The sequence below is a fragment of the Lepus europaeus genome, unplaced genomic scaffold (assembly GCF_033115175.1).
Source record: "Lepus europaeus isolate LE1 unplaced genomic scaffold, mLepTim1.pri SCAFFOLD_37, whole genome shotgun sequence".
NCBI classification, from domain to species: Eukaryota; Metazoa; Chordata; class Mammalia; order Lagomorpha; family Leporidae; genus Lepus; species Lepus europaeus.
The window spans coordinates 1,078,540-1,106,379 of NW_026909243.1; positions in this window are offsets into that span (position 1 = coordinate 1,078,540).

The window sequence follows — 27,840 nt, forward strand, 5'->3', positions numbered from 1 at the left end:
AAATCCATTTTTACTGTGATTTTCTCGGTCCATTGCATACGAATTCCACAACAGTTTGTTCGGATATGACTGGATGAAACCAGAAATATCCGGTTCTGTTTTGGCTAACTGAATCCAAAATATTTTGAAAGTCTCTGTGTTTGTGTTTTCTGGATATTATCGATGGACTTTATTGTTTTGAATATTTTTATCAGGGATCATTTATTTTTGTACCACAGAAACACTAACTGGTTCATCATGAAGACCCCAGCTCTACACATTCGTATTTTCTAGGGAGAAAGCTAGAGGAACTGCGGCAAACAAACATGATATTTCTGTTTGTTTAGATGACATTTTATGCACTTGCCTAACGAAAAGACTTTGCTTTTCTCCAAAACCATTTGTACTGTCCTTTTCTCGATACACTGCATACGAATTCCACATGAGTTTGTCCGGATATGACTGGATGAAACCAGAAATATCCGGTTGTGTTTCGGCTAACCCAATCCCAGATATCACTACAGCCTCTGTGTTTGTGTATTCCGGATATTATTCACAGACTTTATTGTTTTGAATATTTTTATCAGGAAACATATATTTTTGAACCGTAGAAACACCAATTGGTTCATCATGAGGAACCCAGCTCTACACATTCGTATTTTCTAGGGAAAAAGATAGAGGAACTGCGGCAAACAAACATCATATTTCTGTTTGTATCGATGACTTTTTATGCACTTGCCTAACGAAAAGACTTTACTTTTCTCCAAAACCATTTTTGCTGTGGTTTTTTTGGTTCATTGCATACGCATTCCATACCACTTTGACCGGATATGACTGGATAAAACCAGAAATACCTGCTTGTGTTTTGGCTAACTCAATCCGAAATATTGTGAAAACCTTTGTGTTTGTGTTTTCTGGATATTATCGATGCACTTTATTGTTTTGCATATTTTTATTAGGGAACATTTATTTTTGTACCGTAGAAACACTAATTGGTTCCACATGGAGACACCAGCTCTACACATTCGTATTTTCTAGGGAGAAAGCTAGAGGAACTGCGGCAAAAAATACATGATATTTCTGTTTGTATAGATGACAATTTATGCACTTGCCTAACGAAAAGACTTTGCTTTTTTCCAAAACCATTTGTACTCTGATTTTCTCTGTCCATTGCATAAGAATTCCACACCAGTTTCACCGGATATGACTGGATAAAAACAGAAATATCCGGTTGTGTTTTCACTAATTCAATCCGAAATATTGCTATAGCCCCTGTGTTTGTGTTTTCTGGATATTATCGATGGACTTTATTGTTTTGAATATTTTTATCAGGGAACATTTATTTTTGTACCGTAGAAACACTAATTGGTTCATCATGAGGACCCCAGGTCTACCAATTCGTATTTTCTAGGGAGTTAAGCTAGAGGAACTGTGGCAAGCAAACATGATATTTCTGTTTGTCTAGATGACATTTTATGCACTTGCCTAATGAAAAGACTTTGCTTTTCTCCAAAACCATTTGTACTGTGATTTTCTTGGTCCATTACATATGAATTCCACACCAGTTTTTCCGGATATGCATGGATGAAACCGGAAATATCCGGTTTTGTTTTGGCTAACTCAATCCCAGATATTGCTACAGCCTCTGTGTTTATTTTTTCTGGATACTATCCATGGAATTTATTGTTTTGAATGTTTTTACCGGGGAACATTTTATTTTGAGCTTGCATACAGTAATTGCTTAGACATGGAGACACCAGCTCTACATATTCAAATTATGTAGGGAGAAAGCTAGAGGAACTGCGACAAACAAACATGATATTTCTGTTTTTATAGATTGAATTTTATGCACTAGCCTAATGAAAAGACTTTGCTTTTCTCCAAAACCATTTTTACTGTGAATTTCTAGGTCCATTGCATACGAATTCCAAACCACATTGTCCGAATATCACTGGATGAAACCAGAAATATCCGGTTCTGTATTGGCTAACTCAAACCGAAATATTGTGAAAGCCTCTGTGTTTGTGTTTTCTGGATATTCTCGATGGACGTTATTGTTTTGAATGTTTTTTATCAGGGAATAATTTATTTTGAGCTTGGATATAGTAATTAGTTCCAAATAGAGACACCAGCTCTACACATTCGTATTTTCTAAGGAGAAAGATAGAGGAACTGCGGCAAACAAACATGATATTTCTGTTTGTATAGATGACATTTTATGCACTTGCCTAATGAAAAGACATTGCTTTTCTCCAAAACCACTTTTACTGTGATTTTCTCGGTCCATTGCATACGAATTCCACACCACATTTTCCGGATATGACTGGATGAAACCGCATATATCCGGTTTTGTTTTGGCTAACTCAATCCCAGATATTGCTACAGCCTCTGTGTTTGTGTATTCCTGATATTATCCACAGACTGTATTGTTTTCAATGTTTTTTATCAGGGAACATTTGATTTTGTTCTGAGCAACACTAATTGTTTCCACATGGAGACACCAGCTCTACACATTCCTATATTCTAGGGAGAAAGATAGAGGAACTGCGGTAAACAAACATGATATTTAAGTTTGTGTAGATGACGTTTTATGCACTTGCCTAACGAAAAGTCTTTGCTTTTCTCCAAAACCATTTTTACTGTGATTTTCTCGGTCCACTGCATAAGAATTCCAAAAGATTTTGTCTGGATATGACTGAATGAAACTGGAAATATCCGGCTTTGTTTTGGCTAACTCAATCCCAGATATTGCTACAGCCTCTGTGTTTGTGTATTCCTGATACTATCCATGGACTTTATTGTTTTGAATGTTTTTTATCGGGGAACATTTTATTTTGAGCTTGGATACAATAATTAATTTCACAGGGAGACACCAGCTCTACACATTCGTATTTTCTAGGGTGAAATCTAGAGGAACGGCGACAAACAAACATGATATTTCAGTTTGTCTAGATGATATTTTATGCACTAGCCTAATGAAAAGATTTTGCTTTTCTCCAATACCATTTTTACTCTGATTTTCTCCGTCCATTGCATACGAAATCCAAACCGCTTTGTCCGGATGACTGAATCTAATCGGAAATATCCTGTTGTATTTTGGCTAACTCAATCCGCTATATTGCTATAGCCCCTGTGTTTCTGTTTTCTGGATATTATCGATGGACTTTATTGTTTTGAATATTTTTATCAGGGAACATTTTTTTTTACCGTAGAAACACTAATTGGTTCATCATGAAGACCCCAGGTCTACACATTCGTATTTTCTAGGTAGATAAGCTAGAGGAACTGTGGCAAACAAACATGATATTTCTGTTTGTATAGATGAGGTTTTATGAAATTGCCTAATGAAAAGACTTTGCTTTTCTCAAAAACCATTTGTACTGTGATTTTCTCGGACCATTGCAGACGAATTCCACACCTGTTTGTCCAGATAAGACTGGATGAAACCAGAAATATCCGGTTGTGTTTTGGCTAAGTCAATACGAATTATTGTGAAAGCCTCTGTGTTTTTTTTTCTGGATATTATCAATGGACTTTATTGTTTTGAATACATTTATCAGGGAACATTTAATTTTGCACCGTTGAAACAGTAATTAGTTTATCATGTGGACACCAGCTCTACACATTCATATTTTTAAGCAGAAAGATAGAGGAAATGCGGTAAACACACATGATATTTCTGTTTGTATAGATGATATTTTATGCACTTGCCTAACGTAAAGACTTTGCTTTTCTCCAAAACCATTTTTACTGTGAATTTCTAGGTCCATTGCATACGAATTCTACACCAGTTTGTCCGGATATGACTGGATGAAACCAGAAATATCTGTTTTGTTTTGGCTAACTCAATCCCATATATTGCTACAGACTCTGTGTTTGTTTTTTCTGGATACTATCCATGGACTCTATTGTTTTGAATGTTTTTTATCAGGGAACATTTTATTTTGAGCTTGGATATATTAATTGGTTCCACATGGAGACACCAGCTCTACATATTCGTATTTTCTAGGGAGAAAGCTAGAGGAACTGTGACAAACAAACATGATATTTCTGTTTGTATAGATGACATTTTATGCACTGGACAAAGGAAGAGACTTTGCTTTTCTCCAAAACCATTTCTACTGTGATTTTCTCGGTCCATTGCATACGAATTCCACACTGGTTTTTCTGGAACTGACTGAATCAAACCAGAAATATCCTTTTGTGTTTTGGCTAACTCAATCCAAACTATTGTGAAAGTCTCTGTGTTTGTGATTTCCACATATTATCAACGGACTTTATTATTTTAAATGTTTTTTTTTCAGGGAACATTTAATTTTGTGCTGGGAAACACTAGTTGACTCCACGTGGAGACAACAGCTATACACATTCGTATTTTCTAGGGAGATAGCTAGAGGAACTGTGGCAAACAAACATGAGATTTCTGTTTGTATACATGACATTTTATGCACTCGCCGAAGGAAAAAACAGCTTTTCTCCAAAGCCATTTTTACTGTGATTCTCTCAGTCCATTGCATACGAATTCCACACCACTTTGTTCAGATATGCCTGGATTTAACCAGAAATATCCAGTTGTGTTTTAGCTTACTCAATCCGAAATATTGTTTAAGCCTCTGTGATTTTGTTTTCTGGATATTATCGATGGAGTTTATTGTTTTCAATGCTTTTATCAGGAAATATTTAATTTCGTACCGTAGAAACACTAATTAGTTCCACATGGCGAAACCAGCTATACACATTCATATTTTCTAGGGAGAAAGCTGGAGGACCTGCGGCAAACAAACGTGATATTTCTGTTTGTATCGATGACATTTTATCACTTTCCTAACGAAAAGACTTTGCTTTTCTCCAAAACCATTTTTACTGTGATTTTCTCGGTCCATTGCATAGGAATTCCACACCAGTTTGTCCTGATATGACTGGATGATACCGGAAATATCCGGTTGTGGTTTGGGTAACTGAATCCCAGATATTGCTACAGCCTCTGTGTTTGTGTATTCCTGATATTATCCACGGACTTTATTTTTTTGAATGTTTTTTTTTCAGGGAACATTTAATTTTGTGCTTGGAAACACTAATTGGTTCCACATGGAGACACCAGCTCTACACATTCTTATTTTCTAGGGAGAAAGCTAGAGGAACTGCGGCAAACAAGCATGATATTTCTGTTTCTCTAGATGACATTTTCTGCACTTGCCTAATGAAAAGTCTTTGCTTTTCTCCAAAACCATTTTTACTGTGATTTTCTCGATACACTGCATATGAATTCCACATGAGTTTGTCCGGATATGACTGGATGAAACCTGAAATATCCGGTTGTGTTTTCTTAACTCAATGCCAGATATTGCTACAGCTTCTGGGTTGGTGTATTCCTGATATTATCCATGGACTTTATTGTTTCGAATGTTTTTTATCAGGAACATTTTATTTTGAGCTTGGAAACACTAATTGGTTCCACATGGAGACACCAGCTCTACACATTCGTATTTTCTAGGGAGAAAGCTAGAGGAACTGCAGCAAACAAACATGATATTTCTGTTTGTATAGATGACATTTTATGCACTTGCCTAACGAAAAGACTTTGCTTTTCTGCAAAACCATTTTTACTGCGATTTTCTCCGTCCATTGCATACGAATTACAAACCAGGTTGTTCAGACATCACTGGATGAAACCGGAAATATCCGGTTTATTTTGGCTAACTCAATCAAAGATATTGCTACAGCCTCTGTGTTTGTGTTTTCTGGATATTATCCACAGACTTTATTGTTTTGAACAGTTTTTATCCGGGAACATTTAATTTTGTACATGGAATCACTAATTGGTTCCTCATGGAGACACCAGCTCTACACATTCGTATTTTCTAGGGAGAAAGCCAGAGGAACTGTGGCAAACAAACATGATATTTCTGTTTGTATAGATGACATTTTATGCACGTGCCTAAAGAAAAGACATTGCTTTTCTGCAAAACAATTGTTACTGTGATTTTCTCGGTCCATTTAGTACGAATTCCACAACAGTTTGTCCAGATATGACTGCATGAAATCGGAAATATCGGGTTTTGGTTTGGCTAACACAATCCCAGATATTGCTACAGCCTCTAGGTTTGTGTATTCCTGATTTATCCATGGACTTTATTGTTTTGAATGTTTTTTTTATCTGGGAACATTTCATTTTGTGCTTGGAATCACTAATTGGTTCCACAAGGAGACACTAGCTCTACACATTCGTATTTTCTAGGGAGAAAGCTAGAGCAACTGCCAGAAACTAACATGGTATTTCTGTTTGTATCAATGACATTTTATGCACTTGCCTAACAAAAAGACTTTGCTTTTCTCCAAAACCATTTTTACTTCGATTTTCTCCATCCATTGCATACGAATTCCACACCAGTTTACCGGATATGTCTGGATGAAACCAGTAATGTCCGGTTGTGTTTTCGCTAACTCAGTGCTAAAATGTGAAATTTTTTTGTGTGTTTTCTGGATATTATCAATGGACTTTTTTGTTTTTAATGTTTTTATCAGGGTCCATTTAATTTAGTACCGTACAAACACTAATTAGTTCATCATGGGGACACCAGCTCTAGACATTCGTATTTTCTAGGGAGATAGCTAGAGGAACTGCTGCAAACATACATGATATTTCTGTTTGTATAGATGACATTTTATGCACTTCCCTAACGAAAACACTTAGCTTTTCTCCAAACCATTTTTACTGTGATTTTCTCGGTCAATTGCATACGAATTCCACACCAGTCTGTCCGGATATGACTGGATGTCTCCGGAAATATTGGGTTTTGGTTTGGCTAACCCAATCCCAGATATTGCTACAGACTCTGTATTTGTGTATTCCAAACAAACATGATATTTCTGTTTGTATAGATGACATTTTATGCAGTTGCCTAACAAAAACACTTAGCTTTTCTCAAAAACCGTTTTTACTGTGGTTTTCTCGGTCCATTGCATATGAATTCCATACCAGTTTGTCCAGATATGACTGGATTTAACCGGATATATCCCGTTTTTTTTTTTTGGCTAACTCTATCACAGATATTGCTACAGCCTCTGTGTTTGTGTATGCCTGATATTATCCACGGACTTTATTGGTTGAATGTTTTTTATCAGGGAACATTTAATTTCGTTTTTGGAAACACTAATTGGTTCCACATGGAGACACCAGCTCTACATATTCATATATTCTAGGGAGAAACCTAGAGGAACTGCGACAAACAAGCATGATATTTCTGTTTGTATCGATGATATTTTATGCACTTTCCTAACGAAAAGCCTTTGGTTTTATCCAAAACCATTTTTACTCTGATTCTCTCAGGCCATTGCATACGAATTCCACACCAGTTTGTCCGGATATGACTGGATGAAACCGGAAATATCTGGTTGAGTTTTGGCTAACTCAATCTGAAATATTCTGAAAGCCTCTGTGTTTGTGTTTTCTGGATATGAACCAATGACTTTATTGTTTTGAGTGTTTTTTTATCAAAGAACAGTTTATTTTGATCTTGGAAACACTAATTGGTTCCACATGGAGACACCAGCTCTACACATTCATATTTTCTAGGGAGAAAGCTAGAGGAACTGCGGCAAACAAACATGATATTTCTGTTTGTATCGATAACATTTTATGCACTTGCCTAACAAAAAGACTTTGCTTTTCTCCACAACCATTTTTACTGTAATTTTTTTGGTTCATGGCATACGAATTCCAAACCACTTTGTCCAGATATGACTAGATAAAACCGGAAATATCCGTGTTTTTTTTTTTTTTTGCTAACTCAATCCCAGATATTGCTACAGCCTTTGTGTTTCTGTTTTCTGGATATTATCAACGGACTTTATTGTGTTGAAAGTTTTTTATCTGGGAACATTTCATTATGTACCATAGAAACACTAATTGGTTCATCCTGGGGACACCAGCTCTACACATTCGTATTTTCTAGGGAGAAAGCTTGAGGAACTGCGGCAAGAAAACATGATGTTTCTGTTTGTATACATGACAATTTATGTTCTTGCCTAACGAAAAGACTTTGCTTTTCTCCAAAACCATTTTTACTGTGATTTTCTCAGCCCATTGCATACGATTTCCACACCAGTTTGTGCGGATATGACTGGATGAAACCGGAAATATCCAGTTATGTTTTGGCTAACTCAATCCCAGATATTGCTTCAGCCTCTGTGTTTGTGTTTACCGGATATCATCCATGGACTTTACTGTGTTGAATATTTTTTAGGGGAATATTTTATTTTGAGCTTTTATACAGTAATTGGTACCACATGGAAACCCCAGCTATATATATATATTCGTATTTTCTAGGTAGAAAGCTAGTGGAACTGCGACAAACAAGCATGATATTTCTATTTGTATCGATGACATTTTATGCACTTCCCTAACGAAAAGACTGCTTTTCTCCAAAACCATTTTTACTTGGTTTTCTCAGTCCATTGCATATGAATTCCACACCAGTTTGGCCGGATATGACTGGATGAAACCGAAAATATCACGTTTTGTTTTGGTTAACTCAATCCCAGATATTGCTACAGCCTCTGTGTTTCTGTTTTCCGGATATTATCCACGGACTTTACTGTTTTGACTGTTTTTTATCGGTTAATATTTAATTTTGAGCTGAGGATAGAGTAATCCAAAATATTGTGAAAGCCTCTGTGTTTGTGTTCTGGATATTACCCCCAGATTTTACTGTTTTGAAGGTTTTGTATCAGGGAACATTTAATTTTATGCTTGGAATCACTAATTGGTTCCACATGGAGACACCAGCTCTACATATTCGTATTTTCTAGGGAGAAAGCTAGAGGAACTGCGGCAAATAAACATGATATTTCTGTTTGTATAGATTACATTTTATGCACTTGCGTAACGAAAAGACTTTGCTATTCCCCAAAACCATTTTTACTGTGATATTCTCGGTCCATTGCATACGAATTCCACACTAGTTTTCCGGATATGACTGATGACACCGGAAATACCCGGTTGTGTTTTGGCAAACTCAACCGAAATATTGCTACAGCCTCTGTGTTTGTTTTTTCTGGATATTATCCACAGACATTATTGTTTTGAATGTTTTTTATCTGGGAACATTTTATTTTGAGCTTGGATACCTTAATTGGTTCCACATGGAGACTCCAGCTCTACACATTCTTATTTTCTATGGAGTAAGCTAGAGGAACTGCGAAAAACCACATGATATTTCTGTTTGTATAGATGACATTTTATGCACTTGCCTAATGAAAAGACTTTGCTTTTCTCCAAAACCATTGTTACTGTGATTTTTTTGGTCCATTGCATACGAATTCCAAACGACTTTGTCAGGATATTAATGGATGAAACCTGAAATATCCGGTGGAATTTTGGCTAACTCAATCCGAAATATTGCTACAGCCTATGATTGTCTTTTCTGGATATTATTGATTGACGTTATTGTTTTGAATGTTTTAATCAGGGAACATTTAATTTTGTACCATTGAAACTGTAATTAGTTCATCATGGGGACACCAGCTCTACACATTCGTATTTTCTAGGGAGAAAGCTAGAGGAACTGCGGCAAACAAACATGATATTTCTCTTTGTCTAGATGACATTTTATGCACTTGCCTAACGAAAAGACTGGTTCTCTCCAAACCATTTTTAGTGTGATTTTCTCGGTACCTTGCATACGAATTCCACACCAGTTTGTCCGGATATGACTGGATGTAACCAGAAATATCCGGTTTTGTTTTTGCTAACTCAATCCCAGATATTGCTACAGCCTCTTTGTTTGTGTCTTCTGGATATTATCCACGGACTTTATTGTTTTGAATGTTGTTTTTATGGAACATTTAATTTTGGGCTTGGAAACACTAATTGGTTCCACATGGTGACACCAGCTCTACACATTCGTATTTTCTAGGTAGAAACCTAGAGGAACTGCGGCAAACCAACATGATATATCTGTTTGTATAGATGACATTTTATACACTTGCCTAACGAAAAGACTTTGCTTTTCTCCAAATTCATTTTTACGGTGATTATCTTGGTCCATTGCATACAAATTCCACACGAGTTTGTCCGGATATGACTGGATGTAACCAGAAATATCCGGTTTTGTTTTGCTAACTCAATCCCAGATATTGCTACAGCCTCTGTGTTTGTGTATTCCTGATATTATCCCCGGACTTTAGTGTTTTGAATGTTTTTTATCAGGAAACATTTGATTTTGTGCTTCGAAACACTAATTGTTTCCACATGGAGACACCAGCTCTAGAAATTTCTATTTTCTAGGGAGAAAGCTAGAGGAACTGTGGCAAACAAGCATATTTCTGTTTGTATCGATGACATTTTATGCACTTGCCTAAAGAAAAGATTTGCTTTTCTCCAATACCATTTTTCCGGTGATTTTCTAGGTCGATTGCATAAGAAATCCACACCACTTTGTCCGGATATGACTGGATGAAACCACAAATATCTGTTTTGTTTTGGCTAACTCAATCCCAGATATTGCTACAGACTCTGTGTTTGTTTTTTCGGGATACTATCCATGGACTTTGTTGTTTTGAATGTTTTTTATCGGGGAACATTTTATTTTGAGCTTGGATATAGTAATTGGTTCCACATGGAGACACCAGCTCTACATATTCGTATTTTCTAGGGAGAAAGCTAGAGGAACTGTGACAAACAAACATGGTATTTCTGTTTTTATAGATTGCATTTTATGCACTAGCCTAAAAAAATAGTTTGCTTTTCTCCAAAACCATTTTTACTCTCATTTTCTCGGTCCATTGCATACGAATTCCAAACAACATTGTCCGGATATCACTGGATGAAACCTGAAATATCCGGTTGCGTTTTGGCTAACTCGATCCGAAATATTGTGGAAGCCTCTGTGTTTGTGTTTTCTGGATATTATCGATGGATTTTATTGTTTTGAAAGTTTTTATCAGGAAACATTTAAATTTGTACCGTTGAAACTCTAATTGGTTTATCCTGGGGACCCCAGGTCTACAGATTCGTAATTTCTAGGAAGAAAGCTAGAGGAACTGCGGCAAACAAAGATGATATTTCTGTTTGTATAGATGACATTTTATGCACTAGCCTAATGAAAAGACTTTGCTTTTCTGCAAAACCTGTTTTACTGTGATTTTCTCGGTCCATTGCATAAGAATTCCAAATCAGTTTTTGCGGATATGACTGGATAAAAACAGAAATATCCGGTTCTGTTTTGGCTAACTCAACCCCCGATATTGCTACAGCCTCTGTGTTTGTTTATTCCTGATATTATCCACAGACTTTATTGTTTTGAATGTTTTTATAAGGGAATATTTTATTTTGAGCTTGGAAACACTAATTGGTTCATCATGGGGACACCAGCTCTACACATTCTTATTTTCTAGGCAGAAAGCTAGAGTAACTGCAGCAAACAAACATGATATTTCTGTTTGTATAGATGACATTTTATGCACTTGCCTAACAAAAAGATTTTGCTTTCCTCCAAATCCATTTTTACTGTGATTTTCTCGGTCCATTGCATACGAATTCCACAACAGTTTGTTCGGATATGACTGGATGAAACCAGAAATATCCGGTTCTGTTTTGGCTAACTGAATCCAAAATATTTTGAAAGTCTCTGTGTTTGTGTTTTCTGGATATTATCGATGGACTTTATTGTTTTGAATATTTTTATCAGGGATCATTTATTTTTGTACCACAGAAACACTAACTGGTTCATCATGAAGACCCCAGCTCTACACATTCGTATTTTCTAGGGAGAAAGCTAGAGGAACTGCGGCAAACAAACATGATATTTCTGTTTGTTTAGATGACATTTTATGCACTTGCCTAACGAAAAGACTTTGCTTTTCTCCAAAACCATTTGTACTGTCCTTTTCTCGATACACTGCATACGAATTCCACATGAGTTTGTCCGGATATGACTGGATGAAACCAGAAATATCCGGTTGTGTTTCGGCTAACCCAATCCCAGATATCACTACAGCCTCTGTGTTTGTGTATTCCGGATATTATTCACAGACTTTATTGTTTTGAATATTTTTATCAGGAAACATATATTTTTGAACCGTAGAAACACCAATTGGTTCATCATGAGGAACCCAGCTCTACACATTCGTATTTTCTAGGGAAAAAGATAGAGGAACTGCGGCAAACAAACATCATATTTCTGTTTGTATCGATGACTTTTTATGCACTTGCCTAACGAAAAGACTTTACTTTTCTCCAAAACCATTTTTGCTGTGGTTTTTTTGGTTCATTGCATACGCATTCCATACCACTTTGACCGGATATGACTGGATAAAACCAGAAATACCTGCTTGTGTTTTGGCTAACTCAATCCGAAATATTGTGAAAACCTTTGTGTTTGTGTTTTCTGGATATTATCGATGCACTTTATTGTTTTGCATATTTTTATTAGGGAACATTTATTTTTGTACCGTAGAAACACTAATTGGTTCCACATGGAGACACCAGCTCTACACATTCGTATTTTCTAGGGAGAAAGCTAGAGGAACTGCGGCAAAAAATACATGATATTTCTGTTTGTATAGATGACAATTTATGCACTTGCCTAACGAAAAGACTTTGCTTTTTTCCAAAACCATTTGTACTCTGATTTTCTCTGTCCATTGCATAAGAATTCCACACCAGTTTCACCGGATATGACTGGATAAAAACAGAAATATCCGGTTGTGTTTTCACTAATTCAATCCGAAATATTGCTATAGCCCCTGTGTTTGTGTTTTCTGGATATTATCGATGGACTTTATTGTTTTGAATATTTTTATCAGGGATCATTTATTTTTGTACCACAGAAACACTAACTGGTTCATCATGAAGACCCCAGCTCTACACATTCGTATTTTCTAGGGAGAAAGCTAGAGGAACTGCGGCAAACAAACATGATATTTCTGTTTGTTTAGATGACATTTTATGCACTTGCCTAACGAAAAGACTTTGCTTTTCTCCAAAACCATTTGTACTGTCCTTTTCTCGATACACTGCATACGAATTCCACATGAGTTTGTCCGGATATGACTGGATGAAACCGGAAATATCCAGTTATGTTTTGGCTAACTCAATCCCAGATATTGCTTCAGCCTCTGTGTTTGTGTTTACCGGATATCATCCATGGACTTTACTGTGTTGAATATTTTTTAGGGGAATATTTTATTTTGAGCTTTTATACAGTAATTGGTACCACATGGAAACCCCAGCTATATATATATATTCGTATTTTCTAGGTAGAAAGCTAGTGGAACTGCGACAAACAAGCATGATATTTCTATTTGTATCGATGACATTTTATGCACTTCCCTAACGAAAAGACTGCTTTTCTCCAAAACCATTTTTACTTGGTTTTCTCAGTCCATTGCATATGAATTCCACACCAGTTTGGCCGGATATGACTGGATGAAACCGAAAATATCACGTTTTGTTTTGGTTAACTCAATCCCAGATATTGCTACAGCCTCTGTGTTTCTGTTTTCCGGATATTATCCACGGACTTTACTGTTTTGACTGTTTTTTATCGGTTAATATTTAATTTTGAGCTGAGGATAGAGTAATCCAAAATATTGTGAAAGCCTCTGTGTTTGTGTTCTGGATATTACCCCCAGATTTTACTGTTTTGAAGGTTTTGTATCAGGGAACATTTAATTTTATGCTTGGAATCACTAATTGGTTCCACATGGAGACACCAGCTCTACATATTCGTATTTTCTAGGGAGAAAGCTAGAGGAACTGCGGCAAATAAACATGATATTTCTGTTTGTATAGATTACATTTTATGCACTTGCGTAACGAAAAGACTTTGCTATTCCCCAAAACCATTTTTACTGTGATATTCTCGGTCCATTGCATACGAATTCCACACTAGTTTTCCGGATATGACTGATGACACCGGAAATACCCGGTTGTGTTTTGGCAAACTCAACCGAAATATTGCTACAGCCTCTGTGTTTGTTTTTTCTGGATATTATCCACAGACATTATTGTTTTGAATGTTTTTTATCTGGGAACATTTTATTTTGAGCTTGGATACCTTAATTGGTTCCACATGGAGACTCCAGCTCTACACATTCTTATTTTCTATGGAGTAAGCTAGAGGAACTGCGAAAAACCACATGATATTTCTGTTTGTATAGATGACATTTTATGCACTTGCCTAATGAAAAGACTTTGCTTTTCTCCAAAACCATTGTTACTGTGATTTTTTTGGTCCATTGCATACGAATTCCAAACGACTTTGTCAGGATATTAATGGATGAAACCTGAAATATCCGGTGGAATTTTGGCTAACTCAATCCGAAATATTGCTACAGCCTATGATTGTCTTTTCTGGATATTATTGATTGACGTTATTGTTTTGAATGTTTTAATCAGGGAACATTTAATTTTGTACCATTGAAACTGTAATTAGTTCATCATGGGGACACCAGCTCTACACATTCGTATTTTCTAGGGAGAAAGCTAGAGGAACTGCGGCAAACAAACATGATATTTCTCTTTGTCTAGATGACATTTTATGCACTTGCCTAACGAAAAGACTGGTTCTCTCCAAACCATTTTTAGTGTGATTTTCTCGGTACCTTGCATACGAATTCCACACCAGTTTGTCCGGATATGACTGGATGTAACCAGAAATATCCGGTTTTGTTTTTGCTAACTCAATCCCAGATATTGCTACAGCCTCTTTGTTTGTGTCTTCTGGATATTATCCACGGACTTTATTGTTTTGAATGTTGTTTTTATGGAACATTTAATTTTGGGCTTGGAAACACTAATTGGTTCCACATGGTGACACCAGCTCTACACATTCGTATTTTCTAGGTAGAAACCTAGAGGAACTGCGGCAAACCAACATGATATATCTGTTTGTATAGATGACATTTTATACACTTGCCTAACGAAAAGACTTTGCTTTTCTCCAAATTCATTTTTACGGTGATTATCTTGGTCCATTGCATACAAATTCCACACGAGTTTGTCCGGATATGACTGGATGTAACCAGAAATATCCGGTTTTGTTTTGCTAACTCAATCCCAGATATTGCTACAGCCTCTGTGTTTGTGTATTCCTGATATTATCCCCGGACTTTAGTGTTTTGAATGTTTTTTATCAGGAAACATTTGATTTTGTGCTTGGAAACACTAATTGTTTCCACATGGAGACACCAGCTCTAGAAATTTCTATTTTCTAGGGAGAAAGCTAGAGGAACTGTGGCAAACAAGCATATTTCTGTTTGTATCGATGACATTTTATGCACTTGCCTAAAGAAAAGATTTGCTTTTCTCCAATACCATTTTTCCGGTGATTTTCTAGGTCGATTGCATAAGAAATCCACACCACTTTGTCCGGATATGACTGGATGAAACCACAAATATCTGTTTTGTTTTGGCTAACTCAATCCCAGATATTGCTACAGACTCTGTGTTTGTTTTTTCGGGATACTATCCATGGACTTTGTTGTTTTGAATGTTTTTTATCGGGGAACATTTTATTTTGAGCTTGGATATAGTAATTGGTTCCACATGGAGACACCAGCTCTACATATTCGTATTTTCTAGGGAGAAAGCTAGAGGAACTGTGACAAACAAACATGGTATTTCTGTTTTTATAGATTGCATTTTATGCACTAGCCTAAAAAAATAGTTTGCTTTTCTCCAAAACCATTTTTACTCTCATTTTCTCGGTCCATTGCATACGAATTCCAAACAACATTGTCCGGATATCACTGGATGAAACCTGAAATATCCGGTTGCGTTTTGGCTAACTCGATCCGAAATATTGTGGAAGCCTCTGTGTTTGTGTTTTCTGGATATTATCGATGGATTTTATTGTTTTGAAAGTTTTTATCAGGAAACATTTAAATTTGTACCGTTGAAACTCTAATTGGTTTATCCTGGGGACCCCAGGTCTACAGATTCGTAATTTCTAGGAAGAAAGCTAGAGGAACTGCGGCAAACAAAGATGATATTTCTGTTTGTATAGATGACATTTTATGCACTAGCCTAATGAAAAGACTTTGCTTTTCTGCAAAACCTGTTTTACTGTGATTTTCTCGGTCCATTGCATAAGAATTCCAAATCAGTTTTTGCGGATATGACTGGATAAAAACAGAAATATCCGGTTCTGTTTTGGCTAACTCAACCCCCGATATTGCTACAGCCTCTGTGTTTGTTTATTCCTGATATTATCCACAGACTTTATTGTTTTGAATGTTTTTATAAGGGAATATTTTATTTTGAGCTTGGAAACACTAATTGGTTCATCATGGGGACACCAGCTCTACACATTCTTATTTTCTAGGCAGAAAGCTAGAGTAACTGCAGCAAACAAACATGATATTTCTGTTTGTATAGATGACATTTTATGCACTTGCCTAACAAAAAGATTTTGCTTTCCTCCAAATCCATTTTTACTGTGATTTTCTCGGTCCATTGCATACGAATTCCACAACAGTTTGTTCGGATATGACTGGATGAAACCAGAAATATCCGGTTCTGTTTTGGCTAACTGAATCCAAAATATTTTGAAAGTCTCTGTGTTTGTGTTTTCTGGATATTATCGATGGACTTTATTGTTTTGAATATTTTTATCAGGGATCATTTATTTTTGTACCACAGAAACACTAACTGGTTCATCATGAAGACCCCAGCTCTACACATTCGTATTTTCTAGGGAGAAAGCTAGAGGAACTGCGGCAAACAAACATGATATTTCTGTTTGTTTAGATGACATTTTATGCACTTGCCTAACGAAAAGACTTTGCTTTTCTCCAAAACCATTTGTACTGTCCTTTTCTCGATACACTGCATACGAATTCCACATGAGTTTGTCCGGATATGACTGGATGAAACCAGAAATATCCGGTTGTGTTTCGGCTAACCCAATCCCAGATATCACTACAGCCTCTGTGTTTGTGTATTCCGGATATTATTCACAGACTTTATTGTTTTGAATATTTTTATCAGGAAACATATATTTTTGAACCGTAGAAACACCAATTGGTTCATCATGAGGAACCCAGCTCTACACATTCGTATTTTCTAGGGAAAAAGATAGAGGAACTGCGGCAAACAAACATCATATTTCTGTTTGTATCGATGACTTTTTATGCACTTGCCTAACGAAAAGACTTTACTTTTCTCCAAAACCATTTTTGCTGTGGTTTTTTTGGTTCATTGCATACGCATTCCATACCACTTTGACCGGATATGACTGGATAAAACCAGAAATACCTGCTTGTGTTTTGGCTAACTCAATCCGAAATATTGTGAAAACCTTTGTGTTTGTGTTTTCTGGATATTATCGATGCACTTTATTGTTTTGCATATTTTTATTAGGGAACATTTATTTTTGTACCGTAGAAACACTAATTGGTTCCACATGGAGACACCAGCTCTACACATTCGTATTTTCTAGGGAGAAAGCTAGAGGAACTGCGGCAAAAAATACATGATATTTCTGTTTGTATAGATGACAATTTATGCACTTGCCTAACGAAAAGACTTTGCTTTTTTCCAAAACCATTTGTACTCTGATTTTCTCTGTCCATTGCATAAGAATTCCACACCAGTTTCACCGGATATGACTGGATAAAAACAGAAATATCCGGTTGTGTTTTCACTAATTCAATCCGAAATATTGCTATAGCCCCTGTGTTTGTGTTTTCTGGATATTATCGATGGACTTTATTGTTTTGAATATTTTTATCAGGGATCATTTATTTTTGTACCACAGAAACACTAACTGGTTCATCATGAAGACCCCAGCTCTACACATTCGTATTTTCTAGGGAGAAAGCTAGAGGAACTGCGGCAAACAAACATGATATTTCTGTTTGTTTAGATGACATTTTATGCACTTGCCTAACGAAAAGACTTTGCTTTTCTCCAAAACCATTTGTACTGTCCTTTTCTCGATACACTGCATACGAATTCCACATGAGTTTGTCCGGATATGACTGGATGAAACCAGAAATATCCGGTTGTGTTTCGGCTAACCCAATCCCAGATATCACTACAGCCTCTGTGTTTGTGTATTCCGGATATTATTCACAGACTTTATTGTTTTGAATATTTTTATCAGGAAACATATATTTTTGAACCGTAGAAACACCAATTGGTTCATCATGAGGAACCCAGCTCTACACATTCATATTTTCTAGGGAAAAAGATAGAGGAACTGCGGCAAACAAACATCATATTTCTGTTTGTATCGATGACTTTTTATGCACTTGCCTAACGAAAAGACTTTACTTTTCTCCAAAACCATTTTTGCTGTGGTTTTTTTGGTTCATTGCATACGCATTCCATACCACTTTGACCGGATATGACTGGATAAAACCAGAAATACCTGCTTGTGTTTTGGCTAACTCAATCCGAAATATTGTGAAAACCTTTGTGTTTGTGTTTTCTGGATATTATCGATGCACTTTATTGTTTTGCATATTTTTATTAGGGAACATTTATTTTTGTACCGTAGAAACACTAATTGGTTCCACATGGAGACACCAGCTCTACACATTCGTATTTTCTAGGGAGAAAGCTAGAGGAACTGCGGCAAAAAATACATGATATTTCTGTTTGTATAGATGACAATTTATGCACTTGCCTAACGAAAAGACTTTGCTTTTTTCCAAAACCATTTGTACTCTGATTTTCTCTGTCCATTGCATAAGAATTCCACACCAGTTTCACCGGATATGACTGGATAAAAACAGAAATATCCGGTTGTGTTTTCACTAATTCAATCCGAAATATTGCTATAGCCCCTGTGTTTGTGTTTTCTGGATATTATCGATGGACTTTATTGTTTTGAATATTTTTATCAGGGAACATTTATTTTTGTACCGTAGAAACACTAATTGGTTCATCATGAGGACCCCAGGTCTACCAATTCGTATTTTCTAGGGAGTTAAGCTAGAGGAACTGTGGCAAGCAAACATGATATTTCTGTTTGTCTAGATGACATTTTATGCACTTGCCTAATGAAAAGACTTTGCTTTTCTCCAAAACCATTTGTACTGTGATTTTCTTGGTCCATTACATATGAATTCCACACCAGTTTTTCCGGATATGCATGGATGAAACCGGAAATATCCGGTTTTGTTTTGGCTAACTCAATCCCAGATATTGCTACAGCCTCTGTGTTTATTTTTTCTGGATACTATCCATGGAATTTATTGTTTTGAATGTTTTTACCGGGGAACATTTTATTTTGAGCTTGCATACAGTAATTGCTTAGACATGGAGACACCAGCTCTACATATTCAAATTATGTAGGGAGAAAGCTAGAGGAACTGCGACAAACAAACATGATATTTCTGTTTTTATAGATTGAATTTTATGCACTAGCCTAATGAAAAGACTTTGCTTTTCTCCAAAACCATTTTTACTGTGAATTTCTAGGTCCATTGCATACGAATTCCAAACCACATTGTCCGAATATCACTGGATGAAACCAGAAATATCCGGTTCTGTATTGGCTAACTCAAACCGAAATATTGTGAAAGCCTCTGTGTTTGTGTTTTCTGGATATTCTCGATGGACGTTATTGTTTTGAATGTTTTTTATCAGGGAATAATTTATTTTGAGCTTGGATATAGTAATTAGTTCCAAATAGAGACACCAGCTCTACACATTCGTATTTTCTAAGGAGAAAGCTAGAGGAACTGCGGCAAACAAACATGATATTTCTGTTTGTATAGATGACATTTTATGCACTTGCCTAATGAAAAGACATTGCTTTTCTCCAAAACCACTTTTACTGTGATTTTCTCGGTCCATTGCATACGAATTCCACACCACATTTTCCGGATATGACTGGATGAAACCGCATATATCCGGTTTTGTTTTGGCTAACTCAATCCCAGATATTGCTACAGCCTCTGTGTTTGTGTATTCCTGATATTATCCACAGACTGTATTGTTTTCAATGTTTTTTATCAGGGAACATTTGATTTTGTTCTGAGCAACACTAATTGTTTCCACATGGAGACACCAGCTCTACACATTCCTATATTCTAGGGAGAAAGATAGAGGAACTGCGGTAAACAAACATGATATTTAAGTTTGTGTAGATGACGTTTTATGCACTTGCCTAACGAAAAGTCTTTGCTTTTCTCCAAAACCATTTTTACTGTGATTTTCTCGGTCCACTGCATAAGAATTCCAAAAGATTTTGTCTGGATATGACTGAATGAAACTGGAAATATCCGGCTTTGTTTTGGCTAACTCAATCCCAGATATTGCTACAGCCTCTGTGTTTGTGTATTCCTGATATTATACATGGACTTTATTGTTTTGAATGTTTTTTATCGGGGAACATTTTATTTTGAGCTTGGATACAATAATTAATTTCACAGGGAGACACCAGCTCTACACATTCGTATTTTCTAGGGTGAAATCTAGAGGAACGGCGACAAACAAACATGATATTTCAGTTTGTCTAGATGATATTTTATGCACTAGCCTAATGAAAAGATTTTGCTTTTCTCCAATACCATTTTTACTCTGATTTTCTCCGTCCATTGCATACGAAATCCAAACCGCTTTGTCCGGATGACTGAATCTAATCGGAAATATCCTGTTGTATTTTGGCTAACTCAATCCGCTATATTGCTATAGCCCCTGTGTTTCTGTTTTCTGGATATTATCGATGGACTTTATTGTTTTGAATATTTTTATCAGGGAACATTTTTTTTTTACCGTAGAAACACTAATTGGTTCATCATGAAGACCCCAGGTCTACACATTCGTATTTTCTAGGTAGATAAGCTAGAGGAACTGTGGCAAACAAACATGATATTTCTGTTTGTATAGATGAGGTTTTATGAAATTGCCTAATGAAAAGACTTTGCTTTTCTCAAAAACCATTTGTACTGTGATTTTCTCGGACCATTGCAGACGAATTCCACACCTGTTTGTCCAGATAAGACTGGATGAAACCAGAAATATCCGGTTGTGTTTTGGCTAAGTCAATACGAATTATTGTGAAAGCCTCTGTGTTTTTTTTTCTGGATATTATCAATGGACTTTATTGTTTTGAATACATTTATCAGGGAACATTTAATTTTGCACCGTTGAAACAGTAATTAGTTTATCATGTGGACACCAGCTCTACACATTCATATTTTTAAGCAGAAAGATAGAGGAACTGCGGTAAACACACATGATATTTCTGTTTGTATAGATGATATTTTATGCACTTGCCTAACGTAAAGACTTTGCTTTTCTCCAAAACCATTTTTACTGTGAATTTCTAGGTCCATTGCATACGAATTCTACACCAGTTTGTCCGGATATGACTGGATGAAACCAGAAATATCTGTTTTGTTTTGGCTAACTCAATCCCATATATTGCTACAGACTCTGTGTTTGTTTTTTCTGGATACTATCCATGGACTCTATTGTTTTGAATGTTTTTTATCAGGGAGCATTTTATTTTGAGCTTGGATATATTAATTGGTTCCACATGGAGACACCAGCTCTACATATTCGTATTTTCTAGGGAGAAAGCTAGAGGAACTGTGACAAAGAAACATGGTATTTCCGTTTTTATAGATTGCATTTTATGAACTAGCCTAAAAAAAGGCTTTGCTTTTCTCCAAAACCATTTTTACTCTCATTTTCTCGGTCCATTGCATACGAATTCCAAATCACATTGTCCGGATATCTCTGGATGAAACCTGAAATATCCGGTTGCGTTTTGGCAACTCAATCCGAAGTATTACTATAGCCCCTGTGTTTGTGTTTTCTGGATATTATCGATGGACTTTATTGCTTTGAATATTTTTATCAGGGAACATTTAATTTTGTACCGTAGAAACACAAATTGGTTCATCATGGGGACACCAGCTCTACACATTTGTATTTTCTGGGGAGAAAGCTGGAGGAACTCTGGCAAACAAAAATGATATTTTTGTTTTGTAGATGACGTTTTATGCACTTGCCTAACGAAAAGACTTTGCTTTTCTCCAAAACCATTTTTACGGTGATTTTCGCGGTCCATTGCATACGAATTCCAGACCAGTTTTTCCGGATATGACTGGATAAAACTGGAAATTTCCGGTTGTGTTTTGGCTAACTCAATCCCAGATGTTGCTACAGCCTCTGTGTTTATTTTTTTTGGATACTATCCATGGAATTTATTGTTTTGAATGTTTTTTTTTATTGGGGAACATTTTATTGTGAGCTTGCATACAGTAATTGGTTAGACATGGAGACACCAGCTCTACATATTCAAATTATCTAGGGAGAAAGCTAGAGGAACTGCGACAAACAAACATATTTCTGTTTGTATCGATGACATTTTATGCACTTGCCTAACGAAAATATGTTGCTTTTCTCCAAAACCAATTTTACTGTGATTTTCTCGGTCCATTGCATACGAATTCCACACAAGTTTGTCTGGATATGACTGGATGAAAAGAGAAATATTCGGTTGTGTTTTGGCTAACTTAATCCCAGATATTGCTGCAGCCTCTGTGTGTGTTTACTCCTCATATTATCCACAGACTTTATTGTTTTGAATGTTTATATCAGGGAACATATAGTTTTGAGCTTGGATATAGTAATTTCTTTACCCATGGAGACACCAGCTCTACACATTCATATTTTGTAAGCAGAAAGCTAGAGGAACTGCGGTAAACACACATGATATTTCTGTTTGTATAGATGACATTTTATGCACTTGCCCAACGAAAAGACTTTGCTTTTCTCCAAAACCATTTTTACTGTGATTTTCACCATCCATTGCATACGAATTACACCAGTTTGTCCGTAATGACTGGATGAAACCAGAAATTTCCGGTTTTGTTTGGCTAACTCAATCCCAGATATTGCTACAGGCTATGTCTTTGTGTATTCCCATATTATCCACAGACTTTATTGTTTTGAAGGTTTTTTATCAGGGAACATTTAATTTTGGGCTGCGAAACACTAGTTGGTTCCACATTGAGACACCAGCTCTACATATTTTTATTTTCTAGAGAGAAAACAGAAGGAAGTGCGACAAACAAACATGATATTTCTGTTTGTATAAATGACATTTTATCTTCTTGCCTAACGAAAAGACTTTGCTTTTCTCCAAAACCATTTTTACTGTGATTTTTTCGGTACATTGCATAGGAATTCCACACCACTTTGTCCGGATATAACTGGATGAAACCAGAAATAGTCGGTTTTGTTTTGGCTAACTCAATCCCAGATATTGTTACAGCCTCTGTGTTTATGTTTTCCAGATATTATCGATGGACTATATTGTTTTGAATATTTTTATCAGGGAACATTTCATTTTGTAACGGAAAAAAATTAATTGGTTCATCATGGGGACATAGTTCTACACATTCGTATTTTATAGGGAGATAGCTAGAGGAAATGTGGCAAACAAACATGATATTGATGTTTGTGTAGATGACATTTTATGCACTTGCCTAAGGAAAAGACTTTGCTTTTCCCCAAAACCATTTTTGCTGTGATTGTTCTCGGTCCATTGCATACGAATTCCACACCAGTTTTTCGGGATATGACTTGATGTAACCGGAAATATCCGGTTGTGTTTTGGCTAACTCAATCCCAGATATTGCTACAGCCTCTGCGTTTGTGTTTTCTGGATATTATCAATGGACTTTATTGTTTTGAATGTTTTTTATCGGGGAACATTTTATTTTGAGCTTGGATATAGTAATTGGTTCCACATGGAGATACCAGCTCTACATATTTGTATTTTCCAAGGAGAAAGCTATAGGAACTGCAGCAAACAAACATGATATTTCTGTTTGTCTAGATGACATTTTATGCAGTTGCCTAACCTAAAGACTTTGCTTTTCTCTAAAACCATTTTTACTGTGATTTTCTCGGTACATTGCATAGGAATTCCACACCAGTTTGTCCGGTTATGACTGGATGAAACCAGAAATATCTGGTTGTGTTTTGGCTAACTCAATTTGAAATATTGTGAAAGACTCTGTGTTTGTGTATTCCTGATATTATCCACGGACTTTATTTTATTGAGTGTTTTTAATCAGGGAACATTTAATTTTGTGCTTGGAAACACTAATTGGTTCCACATGGAGACACCAGCTCTACACATTCGTATTTTCTAGGGAGAAAGCTAGAGGGACTGCAGCAAACTAACATGATATTTCTGTTTGTATAGATGACATTTTATGCACTTGCCTAACGAAAAGACTTTGCTTTTCTCCAAAACCATTTGTACTGTCATTTTCTCGGTCCATTGCATACGAATTCCACACCATTTTGTCCGGATATGACTGGATGAAACCGGAAATATCCAGTTTTGTGTTGGGTAACTCAATCCCAGATATTGCTAAAGCCTCTGTGTGTGTATTCCTGATATTATCCACGGACTTTATTGTTTTGAATGTTTTTTTTATCAGGGAACATTTCATTTTGTGCTTGGAAACACTAATTGGTTCCACATGGAGACACCAGCTCTTCATATTTGTATTTTCTGTGGAGAAAGGTAGATAAACTGCGACAAACAAACATGATATTTCTGTTTGTATAGATGACATTTTATCTACTTGCCTAATGAAACGACTTTGCTTTTCTCTGAAACCATTTTTCTGTGATATTCTCGGTCCATTACATACAAATTCCATCCAGTTTGTCCAGATATGACTGGATGAAACCGGAAATATCCGGTTTTGATTTGGCTAACTCAATCCCAGATAATGCTACAGCATCTGTGTTTGTGTTTTCCGGATATTATCACGGATTTTTTGTTTTGAATGATTTTTATCGGGGAATATTTTATTTTGAGCTTGGATACAGTAATTGGTTCCACATGGAGACACCAGCGCTACATATTTGTATTTTCATGGGAGAAAGCTAGAGGAACTGCGGCAAACAAACATGATATTTCTGTTTGCATAGATGACATTTTATGCACTTGGCTAACGAAACGACTTTGCTTTTCTCCAAAATCATTTGTACTGTGATTTTCTCGGTCGATTGCATATGAATTCCACACCACTATATCCGCATATGACTGGATGAAACCGGAAATAACCGGTTTTGTTTTGGCTCACTTAATCCCAGATATTGCAACAGCCTCTGTGTTTGTGTTTTCTGGATATTATCAATGGACTTTAATTTTTTCAATGTTTTTATCAGGGAACATTTAATTTTGTACCGTAGAAACACTAACTGGTTCATCATGGGGACAACAGCTCTACACATTCGTATTTTTTTGGGAGAAAGCTAGAGGAACTGCGGCAAACATTCATGATATTTGTGTTTGTTTAGATGACATTTCATGCACTTGCCTAACGAAACGACTTTGCTTTTCTCCAAAACCATTTTTACTGTGATTTTCTCGGTCCATTGCATAGGAATTCCACAACAGTTTGTCCAGATATGACTGCATGAAACCGTAAATATCCGGTTTTTCGTTGTCTAAGTCAATCCCAGATATTGCGACAGCCTCTGTGTTTGTGTATTCCTGATATTATCCACGGACTTTATTTTTTTCAAAGTTTTTTGTCAGGGAATATTTAATTTTGTGCTTGGAAACACTAATTGGTTCCACATGGAGACACCAGCTCTACACATTCGTATTTTCTAGGGAGAAAGCTAGAGGAACTGCGGCAAAGAAGCATGATATTTCTGTTTGTCTAGATGACATTTTATGCACTTGCCTAACGAAAAGACTTTGCTTTTCTCCTAAACCATTTTTACTGTGATTTTCTTGGTCCGTTGCATACGAATTCCACAGCAGTTTGTCCAGATATGACTGGATGAAACCGGGAATATCCGGTTTTGTATTGGCTAACTCAATCCCAGTTATTGTTACCTCCTCTGTGTTTGTGTATTCCTGATATTATCAATGGACTTTATTGTTTTGAATGTTTTTATTAGGGAACATTTCATTTTGTGCTTGGAAACACTAATTGTTTCCACATGGGGACACTAGATCTACACATTCGTATTTTCGAGGGAGAAAGCTAGAGGAACTGAGGCATACAAACATGATATTTCCGTTTGTATCGATGACATTTTATGCACTTGCCTAACGAAAAGACTTTGCTTTTCTCCAAAACCATTTGTACTGTGATTTTCTCGGGCCATTGCATACCAATTACACCACTTTGTCTGGATATGACTGGATTAAACTGGAAATATCCTGTTTTGATTTGGCTAACTCAATCCCAGATTTTGCAACAGCCTCTGTGTATGTGTTTTCCGGATACATCCATGGACTTTATGGTTTTGAATGTTTTTTATCAGGGAACATTTAATTTTGTGCTTGGAAACACTATTTGGTTCCACATGGAGACACTAGCTCTAAACATACGTATTTTCTAGGGAGAAAGCTAGAAGAACTGCGACAAACAAACATGATATTTCTGTTTGTATCGATGACATTTTATGCACTTTCCTAATGAAAAGACTTTGCTTTTCTTCAAAACCATTTTTACAGTGATTTTCTCGGTCCATTTAGTACGAATTCCACACCACTTTGTCCGGATATGACTGGATGAAACCAGAAATATCTGGTTGTGTTTTGGCTATCTCAATCCGAAATATTGCTACTGCTTCTGTGTTTGTGTATTCCTGATATTATCCAAGGACTTTAATTTTTTCAAAGTTTTATTTCAGGGAACATTTAATTTTGTGCTTCGAAACACTAATTGGTTCCACATGGAGGCACCAGCTCTACACATTCATATTTTCTATGGAGAAAGCTAGAGGAACTGCGGCATACAAGCATGATATTTCTCATTGAAAAGATGACATTTTATGCACTTGCCTAATGAAAAGACTTTGCTTTTCTCCAAAACCATTTTTACTGTGATTTTCTCGGTCCATTGCATACGAATTCCACAACAGGTTCTCCGCATATGACTTGATGAAACCAGAAATATCCGGTTGTGTTTTGGTTAACTCAATCCCAGGTATTTTTACCAATTCTGTGTTTGTGAATTCCTGATATTACCCACCGACTTTATTGTTTTGAATGTTTTTATTAGGGAACATTTAATTTTGTGCTTGGGAACTCTAATTGGTTCCAAATGGAGATACCAGCTTTACAGATTCGTATTCTCTACAGAGAAAGCTAGAGGAACTGCGGCAAACAAACATGATATTTCTGTTTGTATCGATCATATTTTATCTAATTGCCTAATGAAAAGACTTTGCTTTTCTCTAAATCCATTTTTATTGTAATTTTCTCGGTCCATTGCATACAAATTCCACACGAGTTTGTCCGGATATGACTGGATGAAACCGGAAATCTCCGGTTTTGTTTTGGCTAACTCAATCCCAGATATTGCTACAGCCTCTGTGTTTGTGTTTTCCGGATATTATCCATGGGCTTTATGGTTTTGAATGTCTTTTATCAGGGAACATTTAATTTTGTGCTTGGAAACACTATTTGGTTTCACATGGAGACACCAGCTCTACACATTCGTATTTTCTAGGGAGAAGCTAGAAGAACTGCGACAAACAAACGTGATATTTCTGTTTGTATCGATGACATTTTATGCACTTTCCTAATGAAAAGACTTTGCTTTTCTCCAAAACCATTTGTACTGTGATTTTCTCGGTCCATTGCATACGAATTCCACACCAGTTTGTCCGGATATGACTGGATGAAACCAGAAATATCTGGTTGTGTTTTGGCTATCTCAATCCGAAATATTTCTACAGACTCTGTGTTTCTGTATTCCTGATATTATCCACGGACTTTATTTTTTTCAACGTTTTTTTATCAGGGAACATTTAATTTTGTGCTTGGAAACACTATTTGATTCCACATGGAAACACCAGCTCTAAACATTCGTATTTTCTAGGGAGAAAGCTAGAGGAACTGC